Source organism: Ranitomeya imitator, chromosome 2 (genome assembly GCF_032444005.1).
Source record: "Ranitomeya imitator isolate aRanImi1 chromosome 2, aRanImi1.pri, whole genome shotgun sequence".
Lineage (NCBI taxonomy): Eukaryota > Metazoa > Chordata > Amphibia > Anura > Dendrobatidae > Ranitomeya > Ranitomeya imitator.
The window spans coordinates 771,009,030-771,026,407 of NC_091283.1; the positions used below are offsets into that span (position 1 = coordinate 771,009,030).

At 39.3% G+C, this 17,378-nt stretch overlaps 1 pseudogene; it reads left to right on the forward strand.

Annotated features, from left to right (window-relative positions):
* Positions 1 to 16,916, forward strand: part of LOC138665729 (intelectin-1-like) — a 56,166-nt pseudogene extending 39,250 nt beyond the window's left edge.
* The last annotated feature ends 462 nt before the right edge of the window (positions 16,917 to 17,378 follow it).

The following is a 17,378-nucleotide window of genomic DNA, read 5'->3' on the forward strand; positions in this document are numbered from 1 at the left end:
AGGCACTTGGATGGCAGACATGGAGTTGTCTGGTGTGCAGTGGTCGAAGCTACAAGACCTCTGTCAAGTCCTTTGATGTTTTGAGGAATGCACATGGCTGGTAAGTGCAGATGTCGCCATCATAAGCATGAGCATCCCACTAATGCTTCTGCTGATGCAAAGTTTGACGCACATTAAGGAGCTGGCATCTGCAGCCGAGGAGGAGGGAAGGCTTGATGACAGTCAGCCATTGTCTGCTTAGGGAACTCTCCTGGATGAGGTGGCGGACGAAGAGGAGGAGGAGGAGGATGATGGGGATGAATATTTATGGGAGGAGGATGCTTCTCAGGGGGCAATAGAAACTGGTGGCATTGCAAGGTCAATTACAGGGTTTTTGTGGGACACAAGTGATGTTGATTTGCAAGAAAGTGCTCCTCAACCCAGCACAAGCAGTGAATTGGCACCTAGAACATTGGCTCACATGGCTGAGTATGCCTTGCGTATCCTAAAAAGGGACCCCCACATTATCAAAATGATGACCGATGATGATTACTGGTTGGCCTGCCTCCTGAATCCACGATTTAAAGGAAAATTGCAAAATATCATGCCACATGAGACCCTTGAGCAAATATTGGCTACCAAACAAGCAACTCTTTTAGACCGTTTGGTTCAGGCATTCCCAGCACACAGCGGCGGTGATGGTTCTCACACGAGCCGTAGGGGGCAACATGGCAGAGGTGTTAGAGGTGCACAAATCCGAAGTGGCGTTAGACAGAGGGGTTTCATGACCAGGTTGTATCGATTCAAAGTGACAGGAGATAGCATTTGTCCAGTATGGTTACTAACTACTTTTCCTCCCTTATCGATGTTCTCTCTCACAGGTCATTCCCCTTTGATTACTGGGCATCTAAAAGAGACACCTGGCCTGAATTGGCAGAATATGCATTACAGGAGCTCGCTTGCCCTGCTGCTAGTGTGCTATCAGAGTCTTCAGTGCTGCTGGTTCAATATTGACCGGAGAAAGGACACATCTGGCTACCCAGAATGTTGATGATCTAACCTTCATTAAAATGAACCAATCATGGATTTCAAATTATTTTGCCCCACCTTCCCCTGCTGACACGTAGTTTGCCTGAAAAATGTCTTGCTTTTGGCCTCCTCTTACTGACTTCTCCAATTCCTCCATTTGCAGCTGCTGAAAGTCTACCATAGGTCATTTTTATACCTCCCTAAATGGGCTGACTCCCCCCACGGGGCCGTGGTCACCACCTGGCGCATGCACCCGTCCGAGTGCCGTTTGCCTGGACAGGTGGGTGTGCCCACTCTTGGGCGATGGCACTGGCAGAGGGTCCCTCATAGTACAATGAAGTGTCTCTGACAATGGTGGTGCACAACCAACGTCAGACACACCGTCATAATATGAGGGGCCCTGTGCCAGTACCGCTGCCCAAGAGAGAGTGTTCCCCCCAGCTCGAACAGTGCTCTACCACTTGCAATACTTACCTCTCCCTGCTCCACCACTGTGTAGTCTGTGCTGTTAAATCCTTCAATGGCACTGCCAATACAAATTTGTTGAAATGATAGATGATAGTTATAATATACAGGGGCCCTGGCCTCCATTTAGACCAGTTAATACTTTGCGCCTACTACCACTGTCTGCTACTCTGCAGAGGAGCCCACCCCTGTACCTAGCTATGCCACCTTTTTATTTATGAACAATTTTTTGGCAGACATTTAGCCCACTTTATTATTTGGGCCTACTAACTGTGTCTGCCACTCATTACAATTGCCCTCCACTGAACAAAGAAATGCCGCCTGTTTAGTCCTGTTACCAATTTTGAACTGCATTTATCCTACTTTAGAATTTGGGCCTACTAACTGTGTCAGCCACTCATTACAGTGTTCCTCCACTGAACAAAGCAATGCCGCCTGTTTAGTCCTGTTACCAATTTTGAACTGCATTTAGCCTACTTTAGTATTTGGGCCTACTAACTGTGTTGGCCACTCATTACAGTTGTCCTCCACTGAACAAAGCAATGCCGCCTGTTTAGTCCTGTTACCAATTTTGAACTGCATTTACCCTACTTTAGTATTTTGGCCTACTAACTGTGTCGGCCACTCATTACAGTGTTCCTCCACTGAACAAAGCAATGCAATTTCAGCAGGTCAAGGTCTCTTTTTCTAAGTTACTGCAGTTTAAAGGAAATGCATTATATCAAATAGTCACAATTAGTTTAATGTATTAGGCTGGTTTCACACTTGCATTTTTTGCCGCTGCGTTTTTTTCCCTATACTTAACATTAAAAACGCATGCTTTTTTTTGTATGCGTTTTGCCGCGTTTGACGACGCATGCGTCGTTTCTATGCTTGTGTTTTGTTGCGGAAATGCAACCTATAGTAATTTCTAGAGGCGTTTTTTTTGCGGCAAAAAACGTATTGCTGTCTATGTAAACTCAAGCGTTTTCATGCACATGCGTTTGCTTGCGTTTTTAAATGCATGCGTTTCAATAGAAAAAAACAAGAATACACACCGATAAGCCAACCCTAACCCATAAAGGTGATAAAGGGATCCAAACCCTAACCCTAACCCTAGGGATCCTAACCCTAACCCCAACCCTTGGGATCCTAACCCTAACCCTAACCCTAACCCTAACGGATCCAAACCCTAACCCTAACCCTAACCCTAGGGATCCTAACCCTAACCCTAGGGATCCTAACCCTAACCCAAACCCTAACCCTAGGGATCCTAACCCTAACCCTAACCCTAGGGATCCTAACCCTAACCCTAGGGATCCTAACCCTAACCCTAACCCTAGGGATCCTAACCCTAACCCTAACCCTAGGGATCCTAACCCTAACCCTAACCCTAGGGATCCTAACCCTAACCCTAACCCTAGCTATTTCTGTTTATAGTGGGTTTTCTAGTTGATTTTGATGATTGGCAGCTGTCACACTTCTCATCATGCGTTTCAAAAACGCAACCGTAGGAAAAAACGCATGTAAATGCGTCAAAACGCCGCGTTTTTTTTACCACATGCCAAAACGCATGCGTCTAAAAAACACAGCGTTTGTACGCATTTACATGCGTTTTTTTCACCACCTGTGTTTGCGTTTAAAACGCTGCATTTTTAAACGCAAATGTGAAACTAGCCTTACTTAGAAGTCTGCAGAAGAAAACAAATTTTAGTAATTTTTATTTTCTTCATCACTTGCCGCTGCACCCAGCTTTGCCCTTATGATATCATCTAATTTTTCACATCTGATATATGTCAACCATAGAGTGCTGTGTAAGTGAAGTGACTCTGAGATTGTTTTTGTGACACTTTGTACTTTATTCTAGTAACAAATATTTTGTGTTTACTTAATATAAAACCTTAACACACAGACACACTACAATATTGATAAAACTCAGTATAGAGTCTATATGATTATTTTAGGCATGTGTTGTGATAAGTAAGTTATATAATATTCATTGTTTTCTGTGCTTATATTTTTATTCTAGTTTGAAAAAATGTTGCTGCACAGCCTTTTAATCATCGCTTTGGCACTAGCTGGAGGAAACACTGACATATGTAGTGAGTACTATTTATACACATATAATCAAATATTTGTCAGATGTATAGTCTGTGTGGTGAAAATAGAAAAGATAGTAATACTAGTAGTTGGACTTGAAGATACTGTCTGAATATTCCACAGTACATATGCACTAACTGTTCAATAATAATTTAGGAGAAAAATTGACATTGTAAATGCTTATTTATGGTTAATTAAAGATGGTCTGCCAACTCTCTGGAACATCTTTTCTTAAAACAAAAATGTGGGTTATTACTCTATGATTCCTAATGAAAGTAATAATAAAGCGCCAGAGGGGTGTTACGATGTCCCCTGTCACTAAGGTGTGTCCCACCATAGTTAGCACTGATTGGACAGTGTCAGAATGTTTACAAAATAAGCAAATCACTTTGGCCCCATCATCAAAGTGATTATGCCTGAATTCTGGTGTAAATCACTTTGAACAGTTGGAAAATGGTTACACAGAGCAGAGTTGTGCAAGAGTTTAACAACTTTTGGCGTTTTCATGCCCATTTCACAAGCTTCTCCAGAATGTGCGGCTGTTGCCGAGAGCTGAAGATCAGCTGCTTTTCATTTGAATAAAAGCTGATCTACAGTACATGGTAATGGCTGCTATATATTACACAAATTGGTGCTATTCAGTCTTGTTCAGTATTTAATTCAATATCGGGTAGTTCACTATTAAGAAAACACACTATATATACAGCAGGTGAGATCAGTATATTTCTGAAGGTACTATTGACATGAAATTCTCACCAGATGTCAGGAACAATCCATTCAATACACACAGGCAAAGAAATCAAACCATAGAAGTCTATAAATTAAGTTATGTGTAATAATGAGAAATGACACAGGGAAAAAAGTATTAAACACTTGAAGATAGAGAGGTGCTAAAAGCCATGGAAAATCATGGCACCAACTGAAATCTATCAGTAATAGATTTCATAGATTTCAATAGCACCTTTAGAATTATATTTACTTAGAAAATTGCTGATGTGTTCAATACTTATTTGACCCGCTGTCGCTGTGTATATGTATATATATATATATATATATATATATATATATATATATATATATATATATATACACTGGGGAAAAAAAGTATTTAGTCAGTCAGCAATAGTGCAAGTTCCACCACTTAAAAAGATGAGAGGCGTCTGTAATTTACATCATAGGTAGACCTCAACTATGGGAGACAAACTGAGAAAAAAAAATCCAGAAAATCACATTGTCTGTTTTTTTATCATTTTTTTTGCATATTATGGTGGAAAATAAGTATTTGGTCAGAAACAAACAATCAAGATTTCTGGCTCTCACAGACCTGTAACTTCTTCTTTAAGAGTCTCCTCTTTCCTCCACTCATTACCTGTAGTAATGGCACCTGTTTAAACTTGTTATCAGTATAAAAAGACACCTGTGCACACCCTCAAACAGTCTGACTCCAAACTCCACTATGGTGAAGACCAAAGAGCTGTCAAAGGACACCAGAAACAAAATTGTAGCCCTGCCCCAGGCTGGGAAGACTGAATCTGCAATAGCCAACCAGCTTGGAGTGAAGAAATCAACAGTGGGAGCAATAATTAGAAAATGGAAGACATACAAGACCACTGATAATCTCCCTCGATCTGGGGCTCCATGCAAAATCCCACCCCGTGGGGTCAGAATGATCACAAGAACGGTGAGCAAAAATCCCAGAACCACGCGGGGGGACCTAGTGAATGAACTGCAGAGAGCTGGGACCAATGTAACAAGGCCTACCATAAGTAACACACTACACCACCATGGACTCAGATCCTGCAGTGCCAGACGTGTCCCACTGCTTAAGCCAGTACATATCCGGGCCCGTCTGAAGTTTGCTAGAGAGCATTTGGATGATCCAGAGGAGTTTTGGGAGAATGTCCTATGGTCTGATGAAACCAAACTGGAACTGTTTGGTAGAAACACAACTTGTCGTGTTTGGAGGAAAAAGAATACTGAGTTGCATCCATCAAACACCATACCTACTGTAAAGCATGGTGGTGGAAACATCATGCTTTGGGGCTGTTTCTCTGCAAAGGGGCCAGGACGACTGATCCGGGTACATGAAAGAATGAATGGGGCCATGTATCGTGAGATTTTGAGTGCAAACCTCCTTCCATCAGCAAGGGCATTGAAGATGAAACGTGGCTGGGTCTTTCAACATGACAATGATCCAAAGCACACTGCCAGGGCAACGAAGGAGTGGCTTCGTAAGAAGCATTTCAAGGTCCTGGAGTGGCCTAGCCAGTGTCCAGATCTCAACCCTATAGAAAACCTTTGGAGGGAGTTGAAAGTCCGTGTTGCCAAGCGAAAAGCCAAAAACATCACTGCTCTAGAGGAGATCTGCATGGAGGAATGGGCCAACATACCAACAACAGTGTGTGGCAACCTTGTGAAGACTTACAGAAAACGTTTGACCTCTGTCATTGCCAACAAAGGATATATTACAAAGTATTGAGATGAAATTTTGTTTCTGACCAAATACTTATTTTCCACCATAATATGCAAATAAAATGTTAAAAAAACAGACAATGTGATTTTCTGGATTTTTTTTTTCTCAGTTTGTCTCCCATAGTTGAGGTCTACCTATGATGTAAATTACAGACGCCTCTCATCTTTTTAAGTGGTGGAACTTGCACTATTGCTGACTGACTAAATACTTTTTTGCCCCACTGTATATATATATATATATATATATATATATATACAGATCTCATATGATAAAATAATAAAGAAATGTATATGTGTAATCTGATCCTATTTTCTTAGAGAAGTCTTCTATGGCTGACATGAAACAGAACATTCAGAATATGTTGGAATGCTGGGACAAAGACACTGATTATAGCTACCAGTCAAATCCCACTGGAGGATCAGCTCATGGACACAGGAGCTGCAAGGAGATTAAGAGTTCATATTCATACGCTGAAGGTGATATTTTCATATATATGATATATGGTACTATTCGGGGAAGGCAATTCACAAAATTTTGAAGCGCATTTCTGGTAATTTGTGACCAGTTAACCATAAAAGCATTTAAAAGGAAGGACATTGATGTTTATACCAAACTTAGAAAGAGTCCAACGATGCAGCAATAATCCCATAAGACTTCACGTTTATTCCATCTTGGTTAAAATAAGGCCTACTTGTTTTAACAGGTTATGTCTTGTTCATTATGTACATTATGTATAAGGCAAGTGTTGCAATACAGCAGAGCTGTGAGAGCTGCAGCTAATGTGTTTGTAAGGAGACATAGTTGATTTCTCCTGTTCTGTGTTAGGTACTTGTCTCACACTAGTAACATCTCTTTTATATTAACCCCTTAACGACTGCAGATATGCCTTATAACGGCGGCATTTAAAGGTACTTAATCCTCAGCAGCACTTTTTAACGGCACAGAGAAATAAGTGTATTGCGCCCCCCAGAATCAGAATTTCTCCAGGGTCTCAGCTACCGGGGGTAGCTGAGACCCCAGAGACATGCTTCGGGTCAGTTTTCACTGACCCCAGTGTTTCAATCGCCATTATTAACGTAATAACGGTGACTGCAAAAAAAGTCAGATTCACATTTAATTTCTCTCTCCTCTGATGTGATCACACATCAGAGGAGAGAGCAATGGGGTCCCCCGATTTCCCCCCGGTACCGTCGGTGTCCTTGGACCCTCCTGCATCCCCCAGTCCTGTCCCCTAGCCGCAGGTGTCTTCTTCAGGTGCAGTGTGCCCGCCGAGATCTACCGTCTGGCACCAGTCAACAATTGGAAATTTTTCCTATTGTTTCATTGTGATCACTGTGATTTATCCTATCACAGTGATCAAAATAAAAAATAGCAAATCAAACACCCTTTCTCACCCCCTTAGTTAGGTAAAAATAATAAAATTAAAAAATATATATTTATTTCCATTTTTCCATTAAGGTTAAGGTTGGGCTAGGGTTAGGATTGGGCTAAAGTTAGGGTTGGGCTAAAGCTAGGATTGGGCTAAAGTTAGGGTTGGGTTGGGCTAGGGTTAGGGTTGTGGTTATGGTTTGGATTTCGGTTAGGGTTGGGATTAGAGTTAGGGGTGTGTTGGGGTTAGAGTTAGAATTGGGGGATCCCACTGTTTAGGTACATCAGGGGGTCACCAAACGAGACATGTAGCGACCATTGATTCCAGCCAATTTTGTTTTCAAAAAGTCAAACGGTGCTCCATTCTGAGCCCTGCCATGCACCCAAATGGTGTCTTTCTCCCATATACGGAGTATTGGCCTACTCAGGAGAAATCGCACAACTAATTTTGTGGTCCATTTTCTCCTGATACCCTTGTGAGTTCCAAAGTACACTTTTTGTGAAAAAAGTAAAAAGTTCATTTTTTTCCTCATTGCTTTAGTTCTCATGAAGCTCCTGAAGGGTTAATAAATTTCTTGAATATGGTTTTGTGCACCTTGAGAGGTGCAGTTTTTAGAATGGTGTCACTTTTGGGTATTTTCTGTTATATTGACCCCCCAAACTAATTTCAAATGTGAGGTGGTCCCTAAAAAAATGGTTTTGTAAATTTTGTTGGAAAAATGAGAAAACACTGGTCAACTTTTAACCCTTATAATGTCCTAACAAAAAAAAATATGTTTCCAAAATTGTGCTGATTTAAAAGTGACAGGTGGGAAATGTTATTAATTATCTTTTTTGTGTGACACCACTCTCTTTGATTTAAGGGTACAACAATTTAAAGTTTGAAAACTGCAAAATTTTCACCAAATTTCCATTTTTTTCATAAACCCAAGTTATATCGAAGAGATTTTACCACTAATATGAAGTACAATATGTTGCGAAAAAAACATTCAAAATCAGTGGGATATGTTGAAGTGTTCCAGTGCTATAACCTCATAAAATGACAGTGGTCAGAATTGGCTTGGTCATTAAGTACCAAATTGGCTCTGTCAATAAGAGGTTCAATAATCTCTGGAGCAGATTCTCATGCAGATCAGGGTCTGGCCCATAGTTCTGAACAGACCATTTACTTATATGAAAACATAGATTTCTCTGTAATAAAATATGCGATTGCAAATATCAAGGTGTCATTTTATTCAGCTTCCTATGACCTACATGCCCATATAGACGGCTCAGAAGGGTTCATCCTACTGACAGATTCCCTTTAATAACCTTGCTCAGTCATACTGAAATAGGAAAGAGCATCCCCCGAACTAATTGCCTCAAAGGAGGAAAAATACTTGTTATTGTACTGTATGCTGTAGCAATAACATTACACTTCAATAAAAATTAGGATCCGAATCCTGATAATACAAAATCATAGGCTATTCTCCTCCAAATGTAACAGTGGATGCTATGTAGAGAGTATTTACTAGTATCTACCAAACTCAGAGCCATCCGTCAGACTGTCTTGTAATAGAACATTATTCATTAGTCTATTTGCTTACTTACACACCAATCAGCCATATATTAAAAATAAATGTCATCTGTTGTGTTCCCCTATTGTGCCACCAGTATAGCTTTAACAAATCCAATGATTGACTTTGAAGATTCTGTGGTATCTATATGTTGTAAGGTGAGGCATCCATGGACTTCCTTTTTTCACAACTCAAAAAAGCATCCATGGACTTCCTTTTTTCAGCACATCTCACAAATACTCTATTCTGATTGAGATCCAAAGAAATTAGAGGCCAACATCAGAATCTTAAATGTTTATCATGATACTCAAATCAAACCTGAACAAAATTTTGCAATGTAACAAAGCACAAGGGTCTGTTGAAATTAGAGCATATAGTTGCCATAAACTGGTTGTCTCTGATAATAATGATGATATGTATACTAGGCTTCCAAGCAAGTTGTCAGACCAGACCACCTTCTTCAACTGCTCCATTGTCCAGTTCTGATCTTCATAAGTCTTTTATAAGTGATCATAAAATAAAAACCACTGACAGGTGAAGTGAGTACCATCAATTACATGTGACAATGCTCTGACACCTGTCAAGGAATTATCTATATTGGGTAGCAACACTCAGGGTAGCAACACTCAGTTCTTAATGTTGATGTGTTGGAAGTAGAAAAAATGGGCAAGTGTAAGGATCTGACTTGGACAAAGATCAAATTATGATGACTGAACAACTGTATCTGAGTATCTTCTGAATGGCCGTTCTTGTGGGGTGTTTCTGGTATGTAGTGAATTATACCTGCCAAAAGTAGTTATGGATGCACATAGATCATTGATGAATGTGGGATCTTGTATGATCTATCAGAAAATGTAGTATAGAAGAAATTACTGAAAAATTAATGCTGGCTTAATAAAAATGTTTCATAACAGACAGTACATCACAGCTTGCTGCCAATGGAGCTGCTTATCTATAGATATGTCATAGTGCCATGTTCATCACTTCCCATCGTTGAAAGACCCTATATTATGCATTTGTGCATCAGAACTAGACCACAGTAACTGTACTCCCTAATTGTTGTCCCTTTTTCTGTCAAGATATTGCACCTTGATTAACACTGAAAAAAAATGTTCAAGAATAACTTGAGGGACTTGAGAAAGAAAGGCGTTTTCTTGCCCTTCAAATTACCCCAGATCTACATCTAATTGAGCAACAGTGAGATTTTCTAGGCAAATAAGTCTGATACATGGAGATGCCTCACAGGAAAGATCTGTTGCTTATGTCTTGCGTCATTCAAAGGGTCAAAGCTGTTTAAGCATCACACAGATGTTGGTGTTTTTAATATCAGAGCAGATCGGTGTAAATGTATTTGCGGTTTCTGTAAGCCACTCAAGTATATGACCCAGTCATACTATCATTTAGATGGAATATACACACTCACCACTGAAGCTGGGACGTCATACCAGACCTACTGTGACATGACTACAGATGGTGGAGGTTGGACACTAGTGGCCAGTGTCCATGAAAATGATATCAAGGGTAAATGTACAGAGGGAGATCGTTGGACCAGCCAATCAGGAAACAATGCCAACAAACCAAAAGGAGATGGGCTAACTACGCCACATTTGGCCAACCTGAAGGAGCAACCAGTGATGATTATAAGGTTCTTATTTTGAATACTTGGACAACAATAATTTTATTAAATGTACATTTTGTCAGACCTTGTAAAGTTTCAGAGTGACTCTCTCCCACTACAAGGCCATTAATTTCTTACTGATGAAAGAAGTCCATGTACATCATATGACCATTAAGGAAGTATGTAGTTGGACCAGGAGCTAGATAACCACATGGCAAGATAACCTCTTTGACGCTGTAGTCAGATGTTAACAAGGTATCTAAGTGATCAGACAGAAGTGGGGTAGACCTTAAGAGATTGCTAAGTTTACAATACAATGCATTGCAGAAGTATTTGTGTATTGTACCTGTGATCAAGCTATTGAAGTTTCCAGTTACCTGGAAGACAAAATATTTAATATAAAATATAAAAATAATAACGACAAAGAAACTAAAGCAAAAAAAAGCTAAGTCCATTCTTATTCCTATTATTAAAATAACAGAAAAATAAATATATTCAGAATTGTCGTGTCCATAAAAGACTAATCTATTCAAAAGCCACAATTTGCCCTGCAAAAAACAGCCCCAACACAACGTATTACACAAAAAATAAGAAAGTATCAAAACAAGGTGAAAGAAAACAAGTATTACCATCTTTTACTTTTAAATAGTAAACTTTAAAGAAAATTATATAAATGTGGTATTGCTTTAATTTTACTGACCTGTAGAATAAACATTAAATTTAATTTTCACATAAAGAACACCATAAAAACAAAGCCCATACAACAATGATTTTTTTCTTGCTAATTTCACACCCAAAAAATTTATTTTCCACATTTCAGCATAATAAATCCTAGCCTTAATGTTGATTTTGAAAACTGCAACTTGTTTTGAAAATGAAAGGCCTAAAACTGCTATGTTCATGAAAAAAGGGCTTATAAAAAATAGGTATTTTTTCTTTTCTTAATTTTTATTTTTAAAGGGCTTTTGAAAGCCTATGCATTTACAGTAGTATTATTGATACTTAAAGACTTTGTACTTTACCCAATGACACAGTAGAAATGCACCACAGTATTTTATAGGGAACAATATATTTTTATTACCATTATATGCTGAACGCATTATAAAATAATAATTATTTTGCATACAAATCCTGTTAAAACGTGATGTCAAGGAAGAATCAGTTTGTATGTCTATTGTTTCCCAATTTGTTTCTAGAACCCAGGATATTATGATATTGTCTCTAAGGACTTGGGATTATGGCATGTACCCAACAAGACACCCTTGTCGAAATGGAGAAAAGCCGCTATACTAAGATACCGCACAGACAATGGTTTCTTTGCACAGGAGGGTGGAAACCTCTTCCATCTGTATAATGTAAGTACTCAGCCTGATCGCTATGACCTATATTGGATATATCATCTCATTTCTATGACATTTTTACTGTTAGGTAATTCTGGACTTTTGTTTTTGGAATATGTGGAAATCGTATCACTATAAATACAAAATATAACATTTTAGGCAATAGAGACAACTTTCACTAAAAAGTAATGACTCTCAGCCATGGGAAAACAGTTTACCAATAAATCTTTAATCAGGGCAGGACTATCCATCAGGAAATTTTAGCAAATTCCAGGTGGGACAATGTCCAAATTTCTTCCACTGCAAGGTGCTGTAACTTCCTTTTTTGATAAGCCCTTGTAGACACTTCCAATTCACTGGCAGGTATTTGTAGCTCCATCACCTCCCTTCTGACCTCATTTCACATTCTGCAAGGTCAGCACAGATGAGTTGTGTAATGTGACTACAGAGAGAAGTCGATTAAGAGGAGGCCTGAGCAGATGACCATGGGGTGCAGGGTATTACACCCCATGTGATTTTATATTGATGACTTATTCTAAGGATAGGCCACCAATATTCCAGTACTGGACAACCCCTTTAAACTATGTTTTAACACCACAAATGCGCTGTTGGGGATTTTTTTGAGGGTCAAGATCAAGAATTTTTTTCGAAGGGAATTCTAAGTTTAGAAAAGAGATGGACTAAATGTATAGACTTGTTAGGAGACTATGTAGAAAAATAAATTTATTTTTTGACTATATTCATTGTGTTTAGTATTGATTATCATTACTTTTGGATCGCCCCTCGTAATTCTCTCTTAGATATACCCAGTGGTGTACAATGGTGGAGCCTGCCCAGCAAATAATGGACCTGCCATTCCCGTCGTATATGACTTTGGAAGTGCTGAGAAGACCAAAGCATTATATTCACCAAATGGACAAAGTAAGGTCATTTTTATTATGTACTAATATAATTACAGTCTACATAAATACAAGTTCAAGACTAGTAATTATGACGAGCAATTATTTTTCTGATTGCAGAAGAGCTTGTTCCTGGCTTTGTCCAGTTCCGGGCTTTTAATTATGAAAAAGCTGCCCTGGCTCTATGTCCAGGAGTGAAAGTGACAGGGTGTAATGCAGAAGTTGTGAGTATAACAATCAAAATATAATACATTCAATACTGACCTTGATAGTATGGGTAAAGTTTAAAGGCAAATATCTATCAACGCCTCACCACTTTACTGGCTATATTAGATTTTAAGGTAGCAAAATACCGTACATCATTAAAGGGTTGAAGAATTGTTCTGACACCTCTCACTTCAACATACGGAGGAGAGCGGACTTGATGATATCTAGTGATGAGTGAGTATTAAAATGTTCAGATGCTCATTACTCGTAACAAGCTTACCGTAATGCTCGAGTGCTCATCTCGAATAATGAGTATGATGGAAGTCAATGGGAAACTTGAGCATTAAAAAAGTGCTCAAATGGAATGGTAACAGCATGGAGAAGACTCCTGGACACATCTCTGACTTCCAAATTGCCGCTCGCAGCAATATTGTCAGAGTATTATGCCACTTTTACAGAGTGACAATAAAGCATCCAAAACTGAATATAAAATGGATTTGACAGAAAAAGATGTTAAGAAACATTCTTTTCTGTATAATGACTTGTATATAAGGCAAAATAAAAACGAGAGAAAAAAACCTCCACCCGTTAGGCTAAGCATTCACTCCATCTGTTAGGAATATCTGTCATGGACGAAATTCTCCTCCTCCGGTTTCCAGACCTCCCGTGCCTTCATCGAGTGCTGCATCCTGCATTGAGCCCGGTAAGTGGGCCATAAATTGTGCTATTGCTGGACCCGCTGGACTGGGAGTGCATGGCGAGACATGGCACTGACATCAAAATCTCAACTTGGTAGAGGGGTGCAATTGAATGTATAGGGAGGCACATTATCTTGTCAGTAAAAAAGGAGAAGAAAATTATTAGATCAATAAATTAAGTTCATGGTTCAAACCCTTAGGTCAGAGTGTCTGGAGGGTAGGAATTCAGAAGGATTCACGTTGTTGGAGAAGTTTGATGGGGTTGCCTCCTTGTCGGGGTCTGGGCAATGGCTCAATGACCTGAAACTTGAGCCTGGACACATGTGTCTAGCATTAGAAAAGTGATGTGGTAGTGGATGCCTAGTTTTATCACACCTAATGGTGGTCTAGTGACTGGAAATTATGTCCTTGTTGGGGGTATTTTTCCCACTTATAGTACACCGCAGGGGCACTTAATAATATATACCATGATGTTAGAATCACAGGTATAATAGCCCCTGATTGACTTGCCTGTTCTTGGGTGAGTGACCACATTAGATTTAATGACATTAGAACATGTGACACAATTTAGAGGTGGGAAGGATAGTTTTTGGGTGCTGCGAAAGTCAGCCCAAATCAATTAATCCCTGATGTTCTGGGGCCTTCTGCTGCATATGATAGCCTGAGATTTGAAGGCTTCAACTCCTTGGTATACCTTAGTAGGTGCCAGTGTTTCAGGATAGAAGCATGGATTTGGGGCGTAAATGGGTGATACGCATGGGCAAATGGAATGCATTCTGGTTTGTGCATGGGAGGATCAAATGGTGGCAGGTTGAGTGCCCTGTGCATCTCGGTTCTGGGAAGGTAAGATGTATAGTTCTTTTCATTGAATTTTCTATCATCTCATCAAGTCTGGTAGATAAAGTAGGTTTGTCGCCTACTATCATGGACACTCTTTGGTATTGAGATCTTGGTAGGTTATCTCTGGTAAGTTTGGGTAGCAACTAGAATAAAGTAGAAGGCTATTACAGTCTCTGGGTTTGGTATATAGGTCTGTTGAAAGGTGTCCCTCTGGATCCTTGATAACTTGTGTGTCTAAGAATGGGATTTTGTGGCTGTTGTGGTTAAGCGAAAATTGTAGTTCTGGTTGGATGGAATTAAGGAATGTGAAGAAATTATTCAGTCAGGGGAACCATGGCAGATGCAAAAAATGTCATCAATGTATCTGTACCAACAGATACAATGTGTTAGGAAGAGTACATGTTTGTAAACAATTTGTTCTTCAAATTAGCTCATGTACGCATTAGCGGAGGCTGGGGCTACATTTGATCCCATTGTGGTCCCATGGGTCTGTACAAGATATGTACAGAAAAGGAAAACATTTTCGTGTATTTCCAGGGTCAGTAAGTCTATGCGTAATTGAACCGAGTTAGATCTCAGATTGGACTTGGATAGGAAGTCTGATGTTGCTAGCATGCCTTTTTTTGTGGATAATGGAAGGATAGAGGTTGTTGACATCTAAAGTGGCCAATAGGCTATCGGGGGAACTAGAACCTGGTGTTTAATGTTGTGTAGAAAGTGGCCTTTATCCAGAAGGTAGGAGCGGCTTTTTTAGTTAGAGGTGTGAGAATTTTTTCCAGATAGATGGATAAGGGTGATAGGATGGAATCAGTTGAGGCCACAATTGGGCGCCTGGGAGGATCAGTTAGTGATTTATGTATCTTTGAGAGAGTTTAGAAGACCAGCAAGATGGGGAATTGATTGGAAAAGAAATGTTACATTTTTTGGATCTTCTGTACTATGCCACCAGACCCTAAATTATTTTAATATGTGAGGGGTTTTAGGAGAGAATAGAATCTACTTGAATTGTCACTGAAAGGATTATTTCTTATACATGGCAGCAACAAACTCTAGAACTCAATCAAACTTGTCAAAATGTCTCTAACACGATAATCTCTACTTTGCTAGCGGATCTTCAATTTTTTTCAAATATCAGCGGTAGTATTAGAAAACAGAATCTATTTGAACTAGCCCAGAAAAGAGCTGTTACTTTTGCTTAGCAACACCAAGGACTGTTATGCAATCAAGCCTCCTCTTAGGCCAGGTTCACATTAGCGTTTGTGTACACAACGTACCTTCAGATCCGCATACATCCACATCTGTCCTGCGTACCTATCTTTAACATTTTGTACACAAATGCTTGTGTGAACCTAATTTAATTGCCCTTAATGCACTCTTCCTACTACAGCAACAAATACTCCCTAAAATGCAACTAACTGCAGTATTATAGAATAGAATCTATTTGCATTAGCCCTAAAAAGGGCTGTTGGTTTAAGATTACACAATCAGTTAGATAAACGCTATCCAGCACAATATAACTTCTCCTGCAACTTTTCCTAAGCTATTTCCACGTAGAATGAGAGGAAAATGGCAGCACCACGTCCTGTATAGACCTGATGATGCTATGCGGCCGGCCAATCACAGTAATGCCAGTAGCCAACATGGCTACTGCATTACTGTGATTGGTAGGTGATCCCCGCATGTTTAGTGGCTCAAAATCAAGTGCCAAAGAAGCAGGTGAGAAATCGAGCATGGCGAGCGAGTACCCAGAGACCTGAACAAGTGCTTAGTGTCTTGAGCAGCAGATTGCTCAATCAAGCCTCGAGCAGTGCCAAGCACGCTCACTCATCACAAATGGCATCCTGTTGACAGGCATCTATCAAGACAGGTGCACAACTGACAGCTATTGCTCACTGACCAATGCATTAGGTCATGCTCTGCCGGAAGTTCATGTATCCTTCTAGGAACCTCTTGCTAGGACGTCACATCTCGAAGATGACGTTAGTGGCGCTAGAACAAACATTTAATTGTACTGCACAAATAACATAGTAATTTTATTTTTCATTTGTGCTTATTATATTTGCAGCACTGCATTGGTGGTGGAGGTTTTATCCCAGAAGGAAATCCCAGACAGTGCGGAGACTTTGCTGCCTTTGACTGGGATGGTTATGGAACACATGTTGGATGGAGTAGCAGCAAAGAAATAATCGAGTCAGCCGTTCTGCTCTTCTATCGCTAATAGTGCAGTATATAATAATACAACATGATAAATTATAATAGTAGAGTCACGTAGAATAGTAGAATCACAGGTTCTGCAAAGTGTTACAAATTACACAATAAGAAAATTATTGAATGATTAAAAGTCAATTTTAAATGGTAGAACACATAAAATTACACTTTATTTAGGGCTTACATTATACTTATTTAATAAATATAATGAAGATTCTTGGTCATTTGTAAGGAATCTAGAGATCTAGGATTGCCTACATTTTACCATTCTGATTCTGATACATTATATATTAAAACTATTACTAGTAATAAGGCATTTTAATATAATATACTTTGATATTAGTGTACATTTGTCTTCTTGACAAAGATTAAATTCATCTTCATCGAATCTAGCGTTCCTGTACTTGCAAATATTAACAAATAAAATGTGGGAATTCGGCTGTTTGAATGTCAATGAGTAATACAACTAGGTAGAGTTTATTTCTATTTATATACTGTTCTTTTACATCACTGCCATGTGAATATATTTATTTTCAATTCAAAGTGACTATTCTGAGTTTATTGATGATCAGTGATATCTGGGGAGCAACGTGCCTGTCCTCATTTTTCCAGCACCAAT